Source organism: Phalacrocorax aristotelis, chromosome 14 (genome assembly GCF_949628215.1).
Source record: "Phalacrocorax aristotelis chromosome 14, bGulAri2.1, whole genome shotgun sequence".
Taxonomy (NCBI): Eukaryota; Metazoa; Chordata; class Aves; order Suliformes; family Phalacrocoracidae; genus Phalacrocorax; species Phalacrocorax aristotelis.
Window position 1 is genome coordinate 14,331,676 of NC_134289.1, and position 19,967 is coordinate 14,351,642.

General features: G+C 40.3%; 1 long non-coding RNA gene across 1 annotated transcript in view; it reads right to left on the bottom strand.

Moving 5' to 3' along the window:
* Positions 1 to 19,967, bottom strand: part of LOC142064538 (uncharacterized) — a 257,272-nt gene that overhangs the window by 136,862 nt on the left and 100,443 nt on the right. The window contains exon 2 of the long non-coding RNA XR_012663144.1: positions 5,507 to 5,606. This is a non-coding gene — a long non-coding RNA (uncharacterized LOC142064538). The remainder of the gene's footprint in view (positions 1 to 5,506; positions 5,607 to 19,967) is intronic.

A 19,967-nucleotide genomic window follows, 5' to 3' on the forward strand; every position in this document is an offset into this window, starting at 1 on the left:
GACCCAATGCCTGACACAAATAACTTCCATAGGTGCTGAAGGAAGCTGATGAACATCTTCTGTCTGTTCCACACAATCCGTGAAACAGCTGCTGTTTTTCAGTGGAAACAAAAAGCTATTAGGTACCTCTAAGTAAAATAGACAGGGAAATCCCAGAGCCAATCTTTAACAAGATATATTAGACACAGTTAATCATGCTCTCTGAAAGCTATATAAGCAAGTAAATATATGCAGAACAGGCTGAGAATTTGATCCTCACTCTGCATCTGCTCTTACACATTTTGGGGAAAACTCCAGGCAAGATCTATGTGAGTCACAGTCCAGAATCCTTTCTACCTTCTTAGTACAATATCCTGATTTCAAATCTGTTTTTACTCGGTTTTAGAGGATCCGATATGAAACTTCTATCTTTGGGTGTCTCTGTGCAACACAGAGTCAACACCGTGGCACTTGCTCCAGGCGTGAGCATAACAACTGACAATTCATTTGTAAACTGGGTGAACTCGTTTAAACCCTGTAATGGGAGTTCTTGCTTTGGAGTCACACCTCAGACACATTATTTCCATCAGTAATGCGTTCTGGGGCATTGTTTTACATCCAGACATCCATTTTTAGACCCATCTGAAACAGCCAGCTGTCCTTTTTAAAAAAGATCTCCTCACCCCTGACTCAGGGCCAGTGCCACCTACTGACAGCAAGAGCTGTTTCTATTTGCTTAATTAAATTCATCGAGAATTCTAACCTGAGTTGCTGTTGCTTCAGGTGGCTTTGCTTCAAGCCCAAATGGCGAAGACGGGCCTCAAAGAAAAAGGAACATTTCAAAAAATCTGGAATGGTGGGTGCCAGATTCTCAGTAAAGCCTGCCCGCCCAGCATGCTGCTGACTGATGGAGAAGTCCCTAGCACCATCCCCACCAGTCACTCTACCAACCTTTTCTGCAAAAAGATAAGCAAGCTGGACAAAAATATTCACCCTCTGTGGGTAATCAAGTATTGAATTCAAAGGGTGAATTAGAAAGAGAAGAAATCTAACGTAGCAGCCAAAAATCTGTAGAAGTATGTCTAAATCTGGACAAAACCAACAAACCTCTATATAAAGGAAACTGAGTGTTACAGGATGAATAAAAATACCTCTGCATTGTAAAAAGTCAGCTGCATGGCTTCATCAAAAAGTCTTCTGGAAAAGATTTACTATAAATTACACCTCTGCTATATACACAAGATTCATAAATGAAGTATAGGATTTTAAGAGACATTATCTCTTTCTTTTGTCAGGTCTGGAGTCATTAAACAGAGATTAGCTGGATAAATAGAGGAAGTGATTTTTAAACTGTTTGCAAACTTAATGTGAAGAGCCCAGCCTTGCAAATTATCACGTCTAATCAGAGATGCACGCTTCACTGCTCCAGTAATTGTACTAGTATTAGTCAAATTCTTGTTGTCTCCTCATTAGCCATGAAAAGGAGACTCAAGATGTACTTCATTAGAGTATCCTGAATATAAATTGTTAGGGTAAGGAGGAAGAGATGTATTACATACTGTACCGTATATAGAAAGAAAAATATTAAGAACATAAAACATATTGGATCACTCTGGTGTTACACTGAATATATGACTAACAACCAAACCCCTCTTTCTTCAGTTTTACTGTCTCGATCCCCTTTTTTATTTGCAGAGAGAGCACGGTACTTGAAAGTGTAATTTACAACCAACGCCATAAAAAAACCAAAATAGAGACATGTGGTGTATTATACAGCCATTCCTATTTCCATAGCCAGAACACAGCTTAATCAAGGACTGTATTTTTAGTAGAGGCATTTGCTAGGTTCTCAACTACTGGATAACAGATAAAGGTGATGTAACTCACATTAGAAGTAGATCAAATCAAAAGGCTTGTTCCTTTGATCGGCAAACCATTTAAGTACGTGCTCGTGCCCTTCTTTATTCAGCCATGCCCTTAAGTACACGCCTCTAAATCAAGAGAATTTAAACACATGCCTAACATATGAAGCATGTGCTTAAGGGAATTGGGGTTTGAAAAATCCAGCTTCAACAGGATTTTCAAACAGGTCTATTAGAGGGGTAAAAGTAAAAACATTGCCAAGAATTTCAGTAGAAGCAGAGGCAAAGCAAATTCTCACGTTTGCTTTCTTCATAGCTATTTTTGTTGGTGTGAATCCGAAATATTTGTATTACTCAAAAACAGTTAAGGGAAAACGTAGATGAACTAGGCAAGTCACCAAAATGCTACCAACAAATGCTTTCTACCTCTCTACCTTATCACAGATTAAAAGGAACTGAAAAGCAAATAACATGAAAACACATACCCTTTCACCTCAAGCTACAACACCAAACCATCACAAAATCAGATGTCTGAAAACTAAAATCTAAGACAAACCTGCTTTAGCATTCATTTGGGTGGAAGACTTGGCGTGAGGGGACCAAGTAATTCAAAGCGGGATTTAAGTCCATAATATATTGTCCAGGTACGGGCAAGGTATTGCCCAGAAAGTGAACTGGCTTTTTAGGCCTGACATTTGATCCCCATGCGGTTGTGTCCTCTCAGAACACAGCAATACCCTCACCCAGCTGCAGCTCTATCCCTCAATAAAAAGACTAGAATCTTCAGATTTTTATTATTTACTATACTTTACACAGCATGCAGGAGCTCATCATGGGAAGGACCCCATTTTGCTTGGTCAAAATATGCTGGACCAAAAAAAAAATTGAAAAATTCTGAAATACTTCCTGGTGCCTCTTTGAATGATATTAAAACACTTCAACAACCTTTCATACAGAATTAATTAACATAAAAACCAGCCTCCACAATGCAGCAGAGCCCTAAAGTGGTTTCTGGAATTTAATTAGGATAACCTTCTTTTCTCTACATTGGTAGCACTCTACAATAAGTGCAAATCATTATTAATTCCTTTGGTGTTCACTGTAACAACATTAATCACGATGAACTCTTTTGGTGCTAAAGTGTATGTAATATGTAAGTCCATAATAATTTAGTATTAACTTGAAATTAATTTATAAAATACACTATTTGTCACCACACACTGAACATTTATCAAATCCCTCCTCGTCATTAGTATTAGGATAACTTACATGAAAAAAATACATTGGCTACAGACTTAAAAAGTTAATAAATACATTAAGGAAATTGAGTGAGGGATGTTAGCGATCATTTATTTAGCAATTTTTCCTTTAAAAACTGTAGCAGAGTCATTTTGAGAAGTAATAACATATTATCTATTATGGAAAACACCTGAACTTTTAAAATTACTAACATTTGTGCAGATTCCAGTCTAAAGCCGATTAAAGCCTGGAATTTATGAAGATAGTTCAAGGATGCTTAGTAAAGGGTAACTTTGCCAATTTGGTAATAAGAGAAACACACAGAGAAGGAATTTTGACTGTAATTTGGATGCGTTGACACAACTAAGTGACATGTAGGAGTACTGCTCTGTACCCACGAGCTGACCAGGTAATTTGTGGTAGCAGGAGGTGGTAGAGTTTGAATTTGTTAGCTTTTGGTAAACTATTTGTACCTTATGGAGGGACCATGAGATGTTTCATGATGAAACAAGCCCGCTCTCAACATTAGCAACGTGGTGTTACAGGCCAGATCACACCTCGTTGAAGGTAATAGCTTTGACTACTCTTTCATCAAAGATATTCCAACTGAAATCACTGTCCCAAAGCAAGGACAAATAGGAAGCTGCCCACTGATTAAAGTTATCTGCATAGAATAGTTTGGTTGTACATAATTTTGGGAAGAGTTGTGGAGAGGAGGCATTTCAGTGCAGCCAACAGAAAATGAAAGCAAAGTCAAGGCCAGTCAGAGAGATTGTTGGTACTGGATCCCCAAAAGAGATGTGATACAGAGCTTTTGGTTCAGGACTCGTTGAAAAACCCAGTGATATGAAGCAAGAAAATCGTTGCCCTATTTCCTTGATTCCTCTGGACATCAAAATAAATCCAGAACTTGTGAATTGTTTGTAAATAAACAATTTTGCATCAAAAAATTTGACCCGATCATCAATTCTCTCTCCCTAGTAGAGTAGTGTGAAAGACACCAAATTTCAGCCAGTGTCCTCAGGCAGGGATTTCTACGATTGTGTGAAAAATATGGAACGGCAATTTCCAATACACAGGCTTTGGAGCTTGCAAAAAAAGGAGAGGAAGAGACCAAATAAAAGTGGTTGTCAAGTAACATCTTGTTGCTACAAACGGCAAAGTGATTAAGTTTAAGATGCGATCACTGAGTGTATGCAAACATCCTCAGTGAGAGATACTGATGGAAACGCAGTTTTCTCTTTCCGCAGATGATTTGTTTTCATCACTGGACAATGCAAAATCTCCGTATTAAAAATTCACAAAGGATGCATTTGGAATCCTTTCATCTGTCTGCCTGAAGTATTTCTAAGGTGCCAATCACTATATTATCTAAATGCACTAACAGAGCAGCTGGCTTGTACTAAATATAAAGAGAGACTCCAAAAGAATTCAAGATCAAAACACCTTCTTAGCCAGCCACAGAAAGCCCTTCTTGGTGCTGGGAAAGGCTTCTCGCAGGAGCAATCTGGGGCAGAGGCAAGAGGCAAGCCATGCTTGCACGCCATTTGCCGGGCCCAGCAGCTGATGGGAACACATTTACTACAGCTCTGCATACGTTCTGAAGCTACTTACATTATCGTTTTTGGACTATGCTATAGCTGACATAAACTGTGTGCGATAGCGAAGCAACAGAACATGTAAGCATATGCTACGAGTGGGAATGAATTTAAGCATGTGTTTATACACTTGGCTGAATCAGGCCCCTCATCACTTGGGCAGATCTTCAGTGTATTTTATATCAGCATTACCTCAGCAGACTTGCCTCTCCCTTAAATTGGTACCAGTAAAAAGCAAGAATTATGTCCCATAAATTTTAGGTGTATAGACAGGTCTTTCCCACCTTAAATGAAAAATACTGGGCATGTCTTTTACTCTGTGTAATTACTTTTCCATAATACTAGGTATTCGTTGTGAAAAATGGTTATTTAAAGAATTTCTTCTAGCCTAATATTTAAAACTGTATTTTGCTCTTAAATATTTATTAACTTAATTTACACAAAAAGTAGACTCTGCTTTAGAAAAAGTCAAGGATCCTTTGCCTCATCTATTTCCTGCAATGATTTAATGATGGATAAAATAGACAAGACGGATCAGATCTTCTCCTGGTATAAATTGTTAGCTGCAGACCTTGCATCATAAATATCTTCCTCTTTCATACTATTGTTAGTGTTAATTACAGGAGACCCTCTAAGAAGTTACTGCTTAAAGAAGTTTCCGTCACGATCTGGTAGTTCAGCCCACACTGAGATTTGTAGTTAAAATGTACACTCAGCTATTTAGTTACATAGAATGAATTCAGTTTATTTCTCCCCAAATCATAACGTTTCTTTTTTGAATGCAGAAATAATTTTTTAATAATGTATATTCATACCCAAATGACTTACATTTAAGAAATCTCCTCAGGCCTGCTGTTTAGAGTTGGAACTTGATTGAATTCCATTTACGTCCAGTGTCAGTGATAATTCAGGGATAATTCACCGCGTGCTGGAAACAAAGGGAAAAACCTTACAGCTTGGAAACATTATTTAAATATCAAATATACAAGAAGAAGAATGTAAGTGTTTTCCTAGTCATACTGGAGAGCTTTTTCTCATTCTGCACTTCTCCCTGCGTTTCCCTCATCAGATGGAATTTAACCATCGGAATTGGAGAGGGGCAAATTTCAATTAGTCTGACCATCATTACAGAAGCTATCAGGGTTCTTCTGTGAACTGCCACAGCTCAGCATTGGCCTCATTCCAGCACTGCTTCTTATGCTTTTTCTCTTGCTTGCTCTGCTCTTTTTCTTAATCTTATTCTCCATTTTTCACATGCTTTTTCTGTATCATTTCCCCCCTCACAATTTCCATCACTTTTGTATCCTCCCCCTACCCTTCTCTTTCCTCCTGGATCCAGTAGCTTCGCCTTCAAACCTCACTTCTTCCCCCCCCGCCCCCTTTTATTTTTCTTTTCTAATCAAGTTTTCCCCTTTGACGGACCCTCCTTGTTCTATCAATCAGCATTAAAACAGAAACCCCAGCAAATTTCCTCTCTGTACAAACTGAGAGTTTCTTTAAAGAGACCCTTTTTTTATTGCAACTCAAAAATATGCTCCCACTGATACTACAACTTCACTCAACTCAAGGTCATAAAAAGTAGCTTATATATTTTACCAGCCTAGTGATTTTAAGTGTTTATTCTCAACAGATGTGAGCCTGAATTAAAATTTCCAGCACATGCCAGAAATCACAGGTATTGTTCCAAACAAATTACTACTCGGCCAACTTCATGACACTGTCATTCCAGGAAAATGCCATTTCTAGGTATCGTATCAAAGCCCCAGACAAGCAACATTTGAAGCCCTAGCCATAATGCTTTATGTACTCTATAAAGTACCTTTCATCCCCAAGTGTTCTTTCTTTTTTTATGAACTATCCCCTATGCAGATGCCTTTGGGGTGGAGCTGTTGGACAAAAGTATCCCAAGTAGAAATTTTAGTCAAGTATATGGGCTTAGATTCTTATACAACAAATAATGTAGGATCTCTGACATTTCTGCAATAAACAGAAAGCTTGTGATTTCAAGGCTCAGTAAAAAATATACAATGTTGCTTGCCTAAAAGCTTTACGACTGTATAATGTGGAAATAAACTAAAATAGAAGTATTTTGGTTTCTTTTTTTAAAATGAAGGATTCCTTGGAAGGCATTCCCAACAATAAACTGTTATTTAAAACACCCTTTTGTGTGTGGAATTGCACACAGGAAAAAAAAAACCAACAAGGTAAGTCAATTAATTACATGCAGAACATTCCAGGTAACATTCATGCCACAGTCTCTTTACATAATACAGACCTTCTGCATACATGAAAGAAACAGGAAGCTTCCCAAAATTATTAAATCAAACTCTTGGCTGGGGTAAATGGACACAGCTCTTTCATGCTTTGAAAGTGGTAGGAATGTATGTGGTTAAACTGTTCTTTAATCACTGATTAACGACAAGAATCATGGCTCAATGTAAGACGCTATCCTTATGTCTAATCTGCCCCTGCAGTTTATAGGTCTGCCTTCCAGAGCAGAGACTAGCCAGCAGTTTTCTACAACTTCCACCTCTACTCCACTCTCAGAAATAACAGCCTCTCCCCTCCAACCCCTAAGTTACTGTAGCTGGGGCCATTTATTCTAGCTAGAAATAACCCTTGCATCTCTCCCATTTCCCATTGCACTGTAGTGGGGGGACCAGGCTCTGTATTTTCTCTACTCAGGAATCAGCTTCTCCGAGATCAAGGGGGTCACTTGCACACGTAACACTTAGGCTTAGCTCTACAGGGCAACACAGCCCTTCAGGGAACTGTGACTTATTGCTATTTGTGCCCAGAAGACACTTCCCACAGCAGGACTGTGCCCCACACCTGGGCTGTTAGATAAGATTGCCTGGGAAACTGCAGGTGTACTACTGGCAAGGTAAACACTCCCGGCAACGAGTCTGCATGTTCTGATTTCATAAACACAGATTACTCCTTGCTCTTAAACCACCTGTGCTTTTTCCTTTACAAACCCTTTGTCACCTGCCTAAACTTTCTTGAATGTTACATATACTAATTCATTAGCAGCATTTTCCTGCGATCCCTGTCTATTTATACATTTCCCAGCTGCACCAAAACAAATCTCAGCAGGTTGTTAGCTAAAAATCACCTAAAAAAGGCAAATGGGTTACTATCAGTGGCAGGGAGATGGGGGAGGAGAGATTAATAGGGGTTTACCCCAGCCTTGGCTCATCTTTTAGTATTAAACTAATTCAGATCGGGACCATACTCAGGTTAGCAATGAAGCTGGAGTACCAATGCATAACACAGATTAATGTAAGTCAGTTTGATGCTGTCAATTCACATTTTCTAAAAAGCCGTGACGGAACCAGGGGCTTAGAGCCACTTGCAGTTCACTCATCCGGAACACAAACACCAGAGCTCCTGGGCGCTGCGCAGGTCTCTGCGTGGTGGCTCTTCTCGGTGGGAATCACAACCTGGAAGTCGAGCTTCACCTATATTCTAGTGAGCAGCAACGTCACCCCCATCTCCTGCAAGGTTCCTGGAAGTCTACTGTGCCTGTATAATATGACAAGGAGACTATTTGCCTCTACTATTGGAAAAACATTGTCATAAAGGCTAAGGTTGAGTCACTGGATCTAGTACTGCCTTACTGAAGGGAAGGCTGGTTATGCCCATCCATTAGATCCATCCATTGCGTTAAAGGATGTTAAATCACAGTCTTATCTAACTTCCTCAGGCTGCTTTTGAGGATGAAGTTAACAGTTTACTGCAATTTTCAAAATGATTGGCTTTAAGTGAATTTTGCCCCTGCCTGGGAAGCCTCAAGAAAATTGTCCTGCTAAGAGGAGGTTTTAGTCTGTGTTTTGGTTACAGCATCTGAGCACACCCCTGAAAACCAAGGCAAAGTCCAGATATGATTGTGCTTTTCACAATTAAAGATACAGAACCCCTCTCCCAGATCCTCACCTGCCTGGCAAATCCCAGCTCTCCCTCTCGCTGCTGTTACAGCAAAGCTACGCACTCATAGCTCCAGGGGTCTGAGCAGCATTTGCAAGGATAAAAAAGTACTTTGTGCATTTGCATCACTCTTGCTTTACAGGCACATATAACATGCCTTTCTAAAAACTTGTAATGGATAACACACAACCAGTTTGCCATCAATACTGCAGCTGATAGCGAAAAAAAAAAAGCTGGGTTCAAATTACTGTTTCTTTGATGTGTAGGAACAAGCCAGACAGAAATTGCCAGAGCAGTTCTGACCAATACACCAACTGACACAGCCTATAATTAAAATAATCATATTTCCTTCTATCAAAGCTTTTCTTCTTTGCCAAAACATTAGAGCTTAGCTTCCATTCAAAGTTGTTGTTTATGACCCGGTATTTGTTGGTACTCTACCTACGTCCATGGCTGAGCCCTCTTGGAACACATTAAATGAGAGCAGCAGTGTGTGGAACTACTCCCATTTGCAGCCATATGAGGAGCGAACTACCCAAACCAAGAAGAAGTACTAGGGCTTACTAAGGAAAGCAAGGAACAGTCTGAAACTGGTGCCAACCAGGTTCTTAGGACAAAACATGAAAGCTTTTTAGAATTTTATTCCACAGTATAAAACAAAAACATCCAAACCTTAAGGTTTAGGAAGAGTTTAGCTACCCTTCCACCCTCATTTTTTCATGAACCCCTGCTTACCTGAAGCCTGGGGAAAGTTATGGAGAACTTCCCTTTCCTTTCCACTGTTTTTATTACCTCTTGCACCTGCTCAGAGCAGGTGTTGTGCGTTCCCATTTCAGCACAGGTGTGAATGCTTAGACAAGGCTCAAGTGAGGGACTTGTGTGAGGGAGGGTTTGCTAGCTCCCTGGGTGCCCTAGATTTTGTTCTAGAGATAGTCTTTCTTTGGATTTGAGTCGTTCAGATGCATCTTAAAAAAATCTGACTCATCAGGCAAGCTGTCTGAACTAGAGCCCTGGCTCTGAGCTCCTGACACAAAGGGCTCAGAAGAAATGCAAAGAAACTTTATAATCTTAAGGAGGTGCCAAAATTATTGATAGATTCTTTCTGATTTCTCAGATAAGGAATTTTGCAAGTGTTCCAAATAGGCAGGGTGAAACTAGCTATGACTGAACTATCTCCTCCTAAAAGCACAGCTCTTGTTTTGCAGCTGCTGTTATGCCTTTGCAGGATAGCAGCAGTACCTGCAGGTTTCCAATCCAAAGGCTGAGCTGGATGCCAGAGAAAGGACCGAGGCAATCGACTCAGTGATACTCATTTCAGTTCCTCTTTGTTTCTTCTAAATTGCACCTTCTTAATCCCTTCTTGCTGCTGCTGGGGATTTCCCAGCGCCTCGGTCCTGCTATTCCTTTTCCCCTCTGTTACCCCCTGCCCTACCTGTCTCGGTGGCAGCTGTCACACAGCCCCATCTGCCACGCTGCTCGCCCCTTCCAAAGCTGCATGCTTCTCTCTCCACTCCGCACCTAGCCTGAGCGGCACTGCGGGAATAAACTCCACCATATAATAAATAATCTAATCCAGCGGGTCACAAAACTCAGCTTAAAATTGTTAAACTCTCACCTTAACTCTTTTATATTAGGTATTTTTGAAGAGGTAAGGGAGGATAAACGTAGAGGTTTCCTTAATTTTTTTGCAGGTTTTTTTCTTCCAGTCCAGTGCTTTAGACAAATTATTTCCCACAGTGCATGTGAGATAAAAAAAAGAAAAAATAGCCACCCTGCAGTAAAATTATAGGCAGTGCCTTTCTTCTTAATCAGATAAATTATTGCCAGCTGACTGATGAATCCACTCTGGAGAGGGCAACATGACACAGTTTACAACCTTAAGGATTATAGTAGTCCAGATGCTATCATCTTAATTGGAAAAACACAGTGTTGCCAACTGTCCATGTTAGAAAATGGAAGGCTGCATTATTATTATTTTTCCTTTGCCTCCGCCCCTTTCTTTTCCTCCAAATAGCCAAGAACTCTTAGATCCTTTGTACGGTTTCCCTTATTGAAGTCTTTTTATCAGCTCATAAAGACAGCCTTTTTGAGACAACGTCAGTCCTGCTGCATGGGAGCTGTGTTTTCATTCCCAACACTCTCATTTTCCTATCAAAAAGGGGAAGATAACAGAAACGCCTTTGCAAACATTCAAGTTCACCCTCAGAAAGTGCCTGAGCTTAAGCCCCCGTGTCAATAAAACAGTAATTACATCATATGTGATCGGTCACAAACAGTAATCACAGGAAGGGAAGGGAAGAGGGATAACTAAATAGGGAGGGTAATCATCCACGAGTCACAGACTTCCCGGTCTGACTTCTCTTGTTCTCTTAGCTGCGTGCCCAGAACCCCAGCACAACAGTCTAGAGCACTTCAAAACTTCTTGTGTAATTATCTCATACTACTGTAAAAAAATACAGGTTTCTATTTAAAGCACACAGGGACTTTCAGAAGCATCTGAGAAGGCACTGAATTAAACAAGTGAGGCTCAAGCTAATGCTCTGGCCATTGTTCCTTTTCTCTGTCCTTGGGTGAACCTCTTAAGTCACACCGTGTCTCAATTTCCCATCTGGAAAAAAACACTTAGATTGTAGACTCTGTCTCACCAGGTTTGATCCTTTTGTGGGGAAAGTACGTCCACAGCACTTACCTACATAATGCAAAATAATTCCAGTTGCTTTTATGCATGTGAAGCAGCTGGTGAAAACCTTCCTTGGCTCTGTCCTTCCTTAAAGTACCCAGCATGGGTCTGCCCTTGTGCCATGGCCAGCTTGGGAAGGAACAGGGAGGAGGAGGAGGAGGAGGGGACTTGAGCCAATGTTTTGATGCAGGCGGTGATTGAAGGGAGTCTGTTCACATCCAGTTCAAATGCAGTTCTCTCCTGCAAGATCACTAAACAGAACGACACACCCCCGCTGCTGGAGCGTACTTATAATCCTGCCTCAGAGGGCAGGCAGCTAGGACAAGCTTTGAGGATGGGAGTTTCAGAAGCATCCAAGCAAGTTAAGGACAAACCTCTTTGATGTCTTAGTGGGATTTCTGCTCCCAAATTCCCTAGATATGTTGAAAAAACCCCTTTGGTTTATATTTTTAACTCTTTTTAGAACACGTATGGAAAAAAGGTTGCTTCTAATCCATCTTCTGTGAGATCAGAATTATCTCCCAGTATTTCCTAACAGGAGATCTGTCAGTTGCAACTGCCTAATTCCAGCCAATGGAATTGTACAGGATTCTTTGTAGAGAAGACAGTACGGGTACGAAAAAACACCGAGATGCTCTGGGGGTGGTGGGGCCTTTGTGGGCTGATGCAATTTTTGCTACTACTGATAGGAAGAAAGGAGACAAAGCTGTCAGTGCTGGGGCACTCTGGAGCCCTGCTTGTAGGGTAAAACGGAGAGCAAAATATCAGTGAAAATAAAAAAAATAGGTACTTTTTTTTTAGGCAATTAAAATGAGATATGAGCTATTAGAAGGGTAGAAAAAGGCTTAGTTTAAACAGCATAAAATTACATAAGTAGCACAACATAGCATAAAACCCCAAATTAACAAGTTCAAGATGTAATGGTCTGTGGGTTTATCCCAGAACTCATAACACTAGATTACTCATGCCCACTGCAACCTTCATGCTTGATTTTGTATTATGGTTGTTATAGTTTGTATGTCATACGACTGTGGATGTAAAACAAGTCACTCTTTCTAACCTTTCAAATTCTCATGTCCTTATCTCAAAACCAGACACAGTAGAACTGAAAAAGAGAGAAAGGTGATTTAAGGGATGGAATGGTTTTCATACAAGTAATGACTACAGCTCTTTAACCTGGGAGAGAGACAGCTGAGTGGGTGTGTGATAGAGGTATTTAAAACATGAGTGGAACAGACAGTAAATAGAGAATCAATATTCATTGTTTTTTCCAACACAAGGACTACAGTGCATCAAATGAAACTCGGAGGTAGAAGGTTTAGAAGAAAGAAAAGATACCACTTTGTCATGCAACACACTTCAGCTGCGGGAGCCCTAAGAGAAGGGCACTATAGGTGCTAAAATTTACATTTGTTCAACAAATGATAAACTCATATGAGAGCTATTGAACAGGAAAGCAATACATTTCATCTCAGAAAGACTGAACTGCAAATTGCTGAAGGCTGGGAGAGTATGTGGACAGTACCTGCTTGCTCTGTTCTTATGAAGTTCTGTGGGTGCTAACGGTGTTGCGGGTGACAACTGAAAATCCAGTCTAGTCCTGACCAGTGTCCCAGCACAGCATGGCTCTTCTCAGGTCTCCTTTTCTGAGCTTTCAACATGTCAAGTCATTTGACCGCTCTAGAGTCAGGGATGACGGGTCACATTTGTTGCTGACTTGAGAGGCAGCCTTTGGCACAGAGTCCTGCCTTCAGCTGCAGTCGATGTGGCCCATCCTTCCAGTGGTCTCCGTCCCACTGGTCTGGTGTCAGGACGCCGAGCTGCCTCTGGCACAGGAGCCCTTGGGGGGAGAGATGCTACAGACTGCCTGGCAAATGCCCCGAGATGTGAATGTGGCAGCAGGGCAACACAAGACCAGTCAAAATATGAAGCTGGAACGGAAGCTCTGAGATTTGACAGAACTGCTGTCTGTGTGCAGAAGTGGGGTTGGGCTCCGAAGGATGAGAAGCTGCAGACCCAAATGTCTGATAGAAAGCATTTTATTAAAATGATTAAAAGAAGATGGTCATGATAGACGATAATGCTCTGTTCCTCTCCCTATTGAGGGACTTAAAAGTGAGTAAACTAATATATATTCTTTAATATTTCTGTTTATAAAATTTAGCTCGTGTTATTTAAGCTTTTGTGGCCCTTTCTTCTTTAATTCTCCCCACCCCTCCATATGCAGTCAAACCCCATATTGTGTGTGTTCTAATTAACCTTTTCCTTAATCACTGAAAATATGTTTTAAAATTTCACCCCTGTTGGCACTACAGGATTGGACAGAAAGGTCTCTGGGTGACACTGCTGAAAAAAAGGCAGTCCGTGTGAAACGGAATGGGGGGCATGGTGCTCTCTGGGAGAAAGATGAACTCGTGATACCATAATCAGTTCAGCACGACTGTTTAGCTAGGAGGTACATTCAAATCAACTGCCTGTCCTACAGCCAAACAATTTTCCCTTTTTTTTTTTTTTTTTTGGCTGCACTGTGTTGCCAAGTAAATCATACTGTAGCATGTTGGTTCTCTTCACAAGATGTCTGGCATCTGTGTCTGCATTAAAGATGCCGGCTTGGTTTCCTGTGAGTATGAAAAGCCTCAATAAATCCAACACTTCACACCTTTGCTTGCTGAATGATGCTCTGCTGTATAACTACTGGGATTTCCTTCACTTTCTGTTTCAAATGAAAGAAGAAAAAAAAAAATCTAGAACCTCCCTGTACAGATTTAAAATAAACCCCACAACTTTAATTTTATATCTTTGCGTTAGGTAGATGATTATGAAGACCAATCATAGGTCATACACCCCTGCTGTCATTAGCTGGGATGGAAAGTATTCTAATTAAAACTTCCATAAGAAAGCTGTTTGCAAGTTTTCAAAGTTCAGCAGACTTGGGATCTTAGGAAGTGCTTAATAAGGAAAAAACTCTATGGAGAATATTAAGTCAAGGAAGAAGAAACGTGCCATTTCTTAATTAGTCCGTAGCCTGTTGCCCCATTGGGCAGCCCCGCCTCTCGAAGCACTTTAAGTAAAGCGGTCTGCGAGTGGCTTCTGCTACATACACATCTTTGTGTATTCACTGTTTTGTTGTTGTTTGTTCTGTGTTTGATCTGGCATTTGGAAACCATTCCGATTCAAGAGACGAGGAGGAAGAAAGCACCCACCACCATTAAAAATGGAGAGTAACCAGGAGACGTTTTCATTTTAGTACAGGCAGTAAACAGAACCCGTAGCCTTTGATTCCTCTGCAGTGTTCTGTTAAGACCTTCTCCACTTACTGAGAGATGAACATTTGAAACTCTTACTATTGATTTCAAAGTGGAGCTGTACAAACCTTTCCATCAGGAGAAACATAGCTAACAGAAAATGCAGATCCTATCTATTTACCTTCAAAGAAAAAGAGGGGATATGCAAACCATGAAAAAAAAAAAGTGGAAAAATGGAGACTGAAAGAATCAAGGCAGAAAAAAGCTACATTTAGGGAATGGGGAAGACATAAGTCTAGAAACACAAAACAAAAGGTAATAACGTCAATGTTATTTTCTTGAAGCATCTATGATTTCCAACTCTCCAACCACCTAAATAAGTCACCATATTATTTTCTGTATTTTCCATTTTCTTGTGTAGGCTCTTCCACCCGTCATCCCTGGAGCAGAACTGATTGCTAAAGGGAATCAACATAGATCAGGCTTTGCTAAGGCTTACTGAGACCAATCCAAATTAAAACGCAGCCACTTTTTGTAATCAAAGTGAGATCTCTGACTAAATCCTCATGATCTCCAGATCTTTTGCTCCGCTATTTACCTTTCAGCCTTTCATTGCTCATTTTTTTTTCTCACTGTCTACATTTTCTCTTTCTTACATATCCCTGTTTTCCCTCGCGTTTCTTCCTTGACGTTCACCCTGCAAACAAAGTAAAATGGCAAAACCATAATCTGGAGTAAGCATCATTAAAAGGGACTCTGAGAGCTATTAACCAATTCACTGGCAGCGGGACCCAGAGCACACAACCACGGCAGACACTAAGAAACAACAGGAGATCTGCGCCCCGGTGACAGTTCTCAGTTATTGATGGCGATCCGGTCAGGATGTGACGGCTGTGTCCAGAGGGATCTGATAAAGAAAATCTTTAGCATATAAAGGGAGTTTAGAGCCTTTTAACTTTTCTTACGTCTAAGACCAGGTGCCCAGCTGCTGCAAACTGGCCTGCTTCAGTGGACTACGTACAAGGTTCAGGAGGAGCACGGAGGAAGCCGTCTTCGGTACGTGGTGACATGAAGCCTTATTACTTCTACCAGAAACAGGAATGATGACATATATTCTTCAATGCCATCTGCTGGCACTTTAATAGTGAATTTTTTACAAATATCTACATTTAACGTTCTTACAAAAACAGGGGTCTGAATATTCATATCGTTCAACTTTCCATGGCTGGGCTTAGGGAAACGTGAATGCAGATTGCTCGTGGCCACTGCTCCAATTCCCTTACCTTATGAGCCACGTGAGCGATGCCACAGATGTTTGTCAGCGGCAGGCATGACTGAGCTATTTAAAGGCTCTATTGCATCTTAGGGGATCTAACTTTTTTCATTCTATTCACAAAACTTTCACACTACCAAGCATTTCATACGCTAACTAGTCAGTAAAAATATTCTTTAACCGGTGAGCAAGGTCTCTGAAATACTCAGATTTACAGGGGATTTCCTAAATCTATTTGTATATAAAACCAATGAGAGCACTAATAATTACAACTAGCATGCTTGCAGTCAGTGTTTCACACACAGCCATTAACTGGATCTTTCCCTTGCTCTTCCCTGTGTCTCTTAGCACGGTGCACAGGGCGATCGCTGAGGATGAGGAGGCCTGACAGGCTCTGTGCAGAGGAGCTGGTTGTGACGGAACAAAGCAGAGATAGGTTTGTAACAGGACCAACAGCTGAAAAATACAGAAGACTTGTAAGAAGCTTAATGTGCACCAGAGCTTGATGAGGGGTGAAAGGGAGGGCACTGGGACAACCAGTGCTTCTGATCTCTGCCTAGTCTCCCTTTAACATAATGATAGATGATCCTCAATGAATTCTACATTATGGACTCCTGATTATACTTAAATTATTTTGAAAGCTTAGATTTATGTTAAATTAACACTTTCTCATGATTTCTAGAATAAGGCTGTCCAGTGCTGTCACAGACTGCAAATGAGCTTTTGCGGTGTTGGGGGTTAGTCTTGTCTCGTCCATGTTCTGTAAGAAATTTATCAAGAAGCTATGCCGCTACAACTGTTTTTGTACCCCTTCCACTTGAGAGGAGCGGCAAGGAGGTTACTTAATATTGTTGGCACTCATTGTATTCACCCTTTTGTGTACTATTTTAATTAATCTAGGACAGATGCAATTCAGAAGACCTTCTTCAAAGTAATCTGACTATATAAGTCAATGCAAATTATTAACCTATTAATATTTTACGTTTTACTGAAAGACTTCAAACACTGTACATCAAATTCTGCATTCACTTACCCTCGCCCTTTTTTAAAGAAGCTTTTTTTTGTTGTTTTTTTTTTTTTAAGTCAGCAGAGTTAATCCAGGAGGAAGATGTGGCCCCAAGTCACAAGGGACACAACCAGACTCAAATTGCTTAAATAGCACAAGATGACTGGAACAGTTTGTGACATGTAGCATGCCATTCCCCATTGTCTTGCACCTTTTGTAGTCATTTATATCAATACATTTATACCAACGTCTGCAAATGGCAGACACGTACACGATTGCATTCCCAGGAAACCCCATTCTTACAGATACTGCACAGAGAAATGGACTGCAATTTATACAAAACTAAAAAAAAGAAAGAACTGGAATTTTTAAAAAGCTATTTGGTCTTCCTCTGCAATGCCTTCCTTAATTCTGTGAAGATGCATTGACTGTTTAATTTAGGGGCTGAATTCAGTATGGAACTAATGCATAAATCCTTTCAGGAAATGGGCATGTTAAGATGCAGAGGTAATCACTAAGCTCCAAAGAGGAGAAAGAAAAAGAAAAGAGAAGGAATTTGAAGATGAAGTCAAATACTTGTTTGTCAGCCTACCAATGACCCCGTCCCGACTGCATTTTAAAAGCTCAATTCCTCCAATTAAAAAAAAAAAAGCCAAACCAGGTTATATCTTCTGAATGCATTGGATAATTTCCTGTTCTCTCACCAGTGGGGGACCTGCAGAAGTTCAGTAACTAAGTTACAGAAAAAAGAGCACAGGCACTTGTTGTTGATTGGAAAGACTGAAACTTGTACCCATAGATCCGTATCATGGATAAAACTGTCAAGATTTGGTACAGTGTTCAGTGGTGCTAGTCAGATTTTTTTCCAGCTGGGACCTGACTCTAGCTGTGATATAGCTATTAAGTAAAAATGAGATTTGAACAATCCTTGATCTGGCTATCTAATAAGCTCAAAGATAAAATCAATCAAAGTTCAAGCTATAGGAAAAAATCAACTCCTATTTAGGAACCTCTAATTTAAAACCTTTTTGCAATTATTTTCAGGCCTGAAGCTTTCAGGAGGGAGCAGGGAAGGATGTATCCTGCCCTAAAGATAATGACAGAAAATGAATCAGAGCTGTCGAGTCTACCAGCAGAACCACAGAGGGAAAGTACCAGATGTGGCCGCTGGTACAGTGTATGGTCTGGCACAGTGCTGTATCGTCAATAATTTGGCACAGCTTAATTTGGCTCTGTCAAACACTCCTTGTGACGGCAACTGAACTGTCCCACTAGAAATTAAAGCAGGTAAAATGAAGGGGGAAAGGAGGAAATACATAACGCTCCTCATGACTAAAGTGGTAAACCAATCTACTCTAAAAACATAAAGGCTGAAATCTGCCCTTAGTAGAAAACCGTAGGATTTCCCTCAAGGATGAATTCAGGGCGAACGTTGCTACCTAGGCTCAAATTAGAATAAAGATTCTTAAAAACAGAAAGCACAGCCACCTCATTTCATTTCATGAAGCTACGTAATTTACATACACCTATGATTTATTCCCTTCTCTTGATTAGAAACTGTTTAACTTTTTTTGGATCATTCCAAATTCATTTGGGCTTTGCAGTTGAGGAGATCAGCTAAAATGTGTGCATCATTTTTCACGCAATCCATAAAAAATGAAAAGACGAAAAAATATGAAAATAAAAAGGTAGGAGTGAAAAACCAGAAGCATCAGGGAAAGTAAAACTAATCCAGTAAAGATGTAAAAAGTAGGCTGGGGCATTAGGATAGGAAAAAGAGCATACCTTCCTTCTGTGTCAGGCTTCACCTTCCCAAGAGCCCAAGTCACTCATAAATGGGTACTTCATTTTAGCTGCATTATTTTTTTTTTCCTGCCAGTACAGTTACACTGAAAATGCAAGTGTTCATGAAATGAAAGGAACACTTGGATGCAAAGGCAGCTAGAGTCACTAACTGAAAATAGTTACTCTGAAGCAGGTTGCATCATTCACAAATAACTTGTTGATCCTTTGGTTTTGATCAAAATTTTAAGTATTTTTCACAAGCCAGTAAACTATTTTGAACTCTCCCTTTCTCTCTGTTGACAGACAAAAGAAATATGAAATTACAAGCAAATGGGGGGCGGGGGAGAAGCTCTTCCTTTGTGAGAATTAAAAAAAGAAAGGATCATTTGGAGGCTAAGATATAAAGGACTCCAGTAGAGCGGTTAGGTTACCAGGCAGAGAATTCCTTGAACTAAATGACAGGGAATACCCTGCCCAGAGGGTTATTCTGTGGCAGAACAGTGGCACCATGTACCACAGAGAAAAGCACGCCTGCCCTGCCATCAGGAGAGTGATAGGCACTACTTCCAAAAGTGCCCACTACATGGATAAAGTCCTTTCTCACTAACGTCAGCCACAGCTTCCAGTAGGATTAACTCTTTAAGCCTTCTAAAATGGAAACCATAATACTGGACTTTAAAAATGGGCAAAACAAAACAAAAAACCAACAACAACAACAAAAACACACACACACACACAAAGAGGGAAAGAAATCAACCTGAGGGAGGGCACTGAGGAAAACACAGTATGGAGGGCCCTAGAATTACTAAATGGTTTTCAAAGTCTGCATTAATTTCTTCTAACAACCCAAAAGTTGGCACAGATGGGTTAGAAATAGTACCTTGGTATTGTGATATTGCAATAAAAATTACTATCCCAGGAAGAACCACTGCATCTCTATAGCATCACAGAAGGGTAATAGGAAAAAAATATTCAACATTTTAAATTTACTTAAAATATTGTTTGGGTTCATGAATATAGAAAAAGAAAGCCCAACAGCAGGACGTACTAGCCTATAAGACAATCCCTTAAGAGAAGTGACAGAATCCACTGTGAGCTATTAATTTCGGATGGATAGGACAAAGCGCTAGAAGGTCTCCTGTAGCGAGCAATCTTGCACCGCCAGTGAGTTGCACAAGATTATCTGTCTTTTCCATAAGCCTGTGATTTAGCCAGATGCTCGTAATTAAAAATATTCATCTGAGGGTGGCTGATTACTAAGTGGAGCTGCGAGTCTTTGGGAAAACCTGTCTTATGAACAGTCCCGTTTTTAAAAAGAAAAACAGAGCCCGGTGAGTGCACCATATTGAAAAGCCAAATTGAAGTCACTGGAG